Genomic DNA, 5,574 nt, shown 5'->3' with positions numbered 1-5,574 from the left:
ATATGTGTGTGTGTGTTCATACATACATAAGATTTATTATATTTCAACCTATAGTTTTATATATTTATTTACGTTATAAGTACCAGTACCTATTTTTGTTACTTAAAAGGTATGTGACAAATATCATTGCGACTTTGTCACTGGAATTATACCAGACTTCAATTAATGAACCAATCAACCTTACTTTGAGAAATCCATTGACATTGTCTACATGTATTCATTAGCTTGGCTTTTCCAAAATAATGTTTATCACCAATTGCTGGAAAGCATAGATATATGAGGGATGAAAAAAAAAAAAACAAGAAATGGACACATACATTTTACTCATCATCACTCTCAAGGAAAAGATCGTTTTCCTCGTCACTATCAATGTTGATGATGACCGGATCTATACTGTCTTGAATATTATCTGAAAGCCAGTAATCATCTTCAAAATATCTTGATCTGACACCGCCAGCCCACGTCTCCCCTGTTACAGCAAGCCTGGCCTCTTCAAGCCTGGCAAAGAGATCAGCACGGGTAAACCGCTGCAACGAGGAGCGCACCTGTCGTTTCATACAGCCCCACACCTGCTCGATGGCGTTGAGCTCAGGATGGGCAGGGGGCAAGCGAACCACTTCATGGCCCCATTCACGGATTATATTATCCACAATGTAAACTGGTTTCGGCCGGTTGCCCCTGCATATCTTTAGAAGCTCAGGGCGTGTTGCGTGAGCTGGATACTGTATTTTTCGAGACCTGAGCCAGTTAACCAAATCCTCCTTTTTTGTAGCTGTTGTTGGACATCGGCTATCTCCTGTCAATTGGCTATGGTATGGGGCGTTGTCTAGCACCAGCACCGAAGGATCCTCAAGCGACGGCAGGAGCTGTGATGTTAGCCACCGAATAAATATCTCTGAATTCATTTCTCCATGGTAGTCGCCTGTTTTATTTTTCGCAGGGAAGCATAAATATGAATTTTCTACAAAACCTTTAGCTGTACCACCTGCTACCACCACAAACCTCTCTCCTTCTCCTGGTGGCAACTGCCGGCTGTAGGTGGCACTGGTGACAGATTGAGAGGTGTCCACCCACTCCTTGCTATGTTACATTCTCGTCGTAAACCACGTCTCATCGACATACACTACTTCTCTTCCTTCATCACGATGTTGCTGGAGGGATCGTAGAGCATCAACTCGGCGGCAAACGACGTCCAAAGTTTCTTTCCTTACGTACATTTTCCTCTGGGATGTTTTGTACTGGAAACCCATGTTATGGGTTTCAGATGTTTCTTCAGGAATGATATTTAGCATTGTAAGTTCTTCCGCTAAAGTGGCAATAGTGAAAAATCGCTTAGCAGCACACATGCTGTGCACATGTCTCCTAATGGAACCAACGGTGAAGTTGTCAAAGACCAGAGGCGACGTATTTGATGATGCAGTTGGTGTTTCAGGTGGATGAGGAATATTTCCACGGCTCACCAACACTCGGAGAGCGTTCGGAGTCATCCCCATAGCATCAGCAACTCGTTCACATGGCCTGTAGAAAAAAAATACATTTAAATATATATATATATATATTATATATATATATATATATATATATATATATATATATATATATATATATGGCTAGCAGTATATTGCAATATATCATGTACTTCTTAAAGTCATACTTTTCTTACCGATTTATACTAATTTTCAGGCGGTTTCTTTCTTTCTCTCTGTTGTAAATGGTGAAGAGTTTCAGCGCAATTGTAGTTTTGCAATAGCGAGGAAAAGCAACATATTTGCCATGACTAAAGTCGAATCTATATGAAATAGTTCAGAGCTACTACAACAACTGCTGCCGATGATTACCTTGGATGTACTAAAAGGGCTCTGAGGTAGGAGTCGAAGTCGGTGAAATTATTTCTGAATCCTGCTCCAGTCTTGCCCCAATAACATCATTCCAAATATAAAACTCTCTCAAGGAAAAAAATTGTTTTCTATTTCTACTAATGTTTTTATTCTATTTTATTTTATTTTATTTTATTTTTTAGTCACAAATCTAAAATTTGTAGGAGTCCGAGTAGAATATCTCTCAGTGCGATTCCACACCCCTGTTTTAAACCTCTTCTATTATGTTCGATAATTTGTGTTAACCATCTAATCATTATCTACCACCATAAAACATTTTATTGCTCTTCCGGCTTATTTTATATGTGCAGTACACAGTCTTTCCTAACAGGGATTTACTCGGTAGCCTAATAACAATGGGAATGAAGGAAAGAAGGCAAGAAGAAAGGGGGGGGGGAGTACTAGGATAGCCATAGGTGTAAACACCGAAGGAGGGTTGGGGGAACCTCTGCGTCACAGTTACGTCATTAAGTACCACTTCTTCGAAACGCTCTGAAGGAGGGGAAGAAGTTCCTCTTTTTTCTAAGAGTAAACGGATTAATTAAGCACATCTGTCAGTTCATTGTACCACCAAAAATTAGGCCAATGTTTGAAACATTCATTGCTGTAGTTTCATGGAAATTCATAAGCCGGTTTGTTAGATATTTGGGAAAAACACTATTACACGGCCTCTGGAAACGATAGTAGGTGGTATTTATAGTGTGGGGTTCCGGGTTGCATCCTGCCTCCTTAGGAGTCCATCACTTTTCTTACTATGTGCGCCGTTTCTAGGATCACACTCTTCTGCATGAGTCCTTGAGCTACTTCAGTCTAGTTTTTCCAGATTCCTTTTCAGGGATCTTGGGATCGTGCCTAGTGTTCCTATGATTGTAAGTACAATTTCCGCTGGCATATCCCATATCCTTCTTATTTCTATTTTCAGGTCTTGATACTTATCCATTTTTTCCCTTTCTTTCTTTTTAACTCTGGTGTCCCATGGTTTATTATTATTATTATTATTATTATTATTATTATTATTATTATTATTATTATTATTATTATTATTATTAGTGTAAGTTTTTCTCCTCTTTGATCGGAAACGGGATATGCTGCATATCAGGTCTACAATAATATTCAGTGGTGAATAATGTTAATTTAATAAAAAACGGTATAAGAGCTTTCGAACACTGTCATGGGTTCATCTTCATTTCAAATTTTTTTGTGGACCTGATATACAGCATTATTATTATTATTATTATTATTATTATTATTATTATTATTATTATTATTATTATTATTATTATTATTTTATTATTATTATTATTATTATTATTATTATTATTATTATTATTATTATTATTATTATTATTATTATTATTATTCTATGATGATTTATGACGAATAGAAAGCAAATCATAAAGGAAAAAGTAGCAGAACTAAATATATATAGAATATATATAATTTAGGGGAATATATCAAGAAATAATCGTGCATTTAACAACGAACACGCACAGATACAAGTACAAATACAATAGGAAAGAAAAAGCCTGCCTGAGTTTGCCTTCAACAAAGGGAACTAAAACTCACGAGTTCTGAAAGCATTGGCACGACGGCTACGGCTTCGGTTTTACATTCCCCACAAGACGAACGAGATCCGAACGGTTTACCGGAGTTTCCAAGTGTTCTAGTTGGTGAAAGTCACCTTTAGAAAACGTTCAGAAACTAGGTACGTTCATGTGGAACAGATCTGATGGGTGATTCTCACCCTAAAGTAAGACTTTAGTACCTTTAGACTTGACCCATGCCGTGGGAGTTATCTGAATAGACTTGGTTTTGAAATAAGTTAAAAATGCGCCGAAGTGTCTTCGGGCCAATCGAGTTTTCTGTACAGCATATAATGTTGTATGAAATTCTCGATATTCTGCAATATGAAACTCGCAGCCGCTACCGGTCAGAGCTCAGTTGCTCCCCATATACTGTCAAGTGAAGATGCGTCGGCAGTTGGCACCCCTAGCGGTGCCAGATGCACGATCCATGGAACTTAAACTTTCAATATGATAAAAATTACTGTGGCTACAGGGATGCAATTTGGTATGTTTGATGAATGGAGGGTGGATGATCAATGTACCAATTTGAAGCCTTTTAGTATCGGTAGGTCTTTAAGATCTGAGCACGGACAGAAAAAGTGCGACGGACAGACGAATAGCCATCTCAATAGTTTTCTTAGACAGAAAAGTAAAAACTAATAATATTTTACTTTCTACTTATCAAAAGGCGTAGTATAGTCTAATCAGAGATGTAAACCCCATAATCAATTTTGACAATAATGAATGCAGGAGTAATTTAAATAAAGCCTAATGAATACTCAAGCTTTTATGTCAATGAATAATTTCAAGCGCTCAGGAATATTCATTGAGAGTATTCATTGAATTGCGAATATGCAATATGAAACTGCTGCTCATGAGGATGGTTTCTCCAACACTCATTGTTCTTTAATATTGTACGCGAAGCTTTTTAAAAGAAGCCCAGCAGACTGAAATATAAGATCTTGGAAATGCAATCAAATGTTGAAGTCTGCCTTTCGGAATTCATATGCTGCCAACACTTACTATGGAAAAGTTACAAAGCATTTTAAAAGAGAGCATATTTCTATCTTCATTTTTTCCGAAATGAAATAACTGAAGTATAAGCGTAGGTAAGTAGAAAGGGAAATATTCATTACGTTTAATAATGTGTACGACATTACCAAAAGGGACACATTCTGTTTCCTTGGCTAAGATAATGAAAAACTAATTACCAGCCCTGGAGTACGAAGAATAATGTTGGCCGTATGAGAGGAATATCATCTTAGGAAAAAGAATAAACATTGATATACGCCTTCGCCACAATCACGGGCGCGGCAACACACACCCGCACACACACAGTAGCATATATATATATATATATATATATATATATATATATATATATATATATATATATATATATATATATATTAGAGCTACAAATGTCCTTTAATATCTAATTCCCTCTACCGCGGAATTAATATATATTCATATATGTAAACCAAAGGGTAATTTTATTTTTGATGATAATTTCGTCCTCTCGTGGGTTCGAACCACCGCCCAGCGGACAGAAAAGAAATCAGGACTTCAGTGAGTTATCGATTCGGCTAACATTTATGAAACTATATTAATTCCGAGGTAGAGAGAATTAAATATTAAAGGACATTTGTAGCTCGAATAATCTATACGAATCACGGTGATGTGATAATAATTCATATATATATATATATATATATATATATATATATATATATATATATATATTATACATTTGAGCTTTCCTCTTCTCCAATGTACTGCCATATAAATAGTTTAAATAGTTGGAGTAAATGAAAAGGGATTCTGCTGAAAAAGAATTAATTTAAATTTTTTTCACGATTCAGAGAAGTTATTCATCACTTGTAAGTAAGTTGTTAAATATATATTGCTTTCAGGAGCGATTTCTGATATTCATTGCGGAGTTTACGGTCGTATTAGTATTCAGGTCCCCTTAGGCAATTAGGTACACTTCGTGAAAATACATTAGTTTTCAATTTCACTGAGAACTCTAAGGTCACGGTGGAATATAAGACTGAGTGGGTCATAGGGCATATTGTGCTGTCACAAATTAAGCTAACAATAAGTTGGGTATTACATAAGGAATTTTGAATCAT

General features: G+C 36.2%; 1 pseudogene; it reads right to left on the bottom strand.

The window, feature by feature from the left end:
- Positions 1 to 319: 319 nt before the first annotated feature.
- LOC135226272 (uncharacterized) overlaps positions 320 to 5,574 on the bottom strand; it is a 10,807-nt pseudogene continuing 5,552 nt past the window's right edge.

The sequence above is a fragment of the Macrobrachium nipponense genome, chromosome 14 (genome assembly GCF_015104395.2).
Source record: "Macrobrachium nipponense isolate FS-2020 chromosome 14, ASM1510439v2, whole genome shotgun sequence".
NCBI lineage: Eukaryota > Metazoa > Arthropoda > Malacostraca > Decapoda > Palaemonidae > Macrobrachium > Macrobrachium nipponense.
This window is presented reverse-complemented; position numbering and strand designations above follow the sequence as displayed.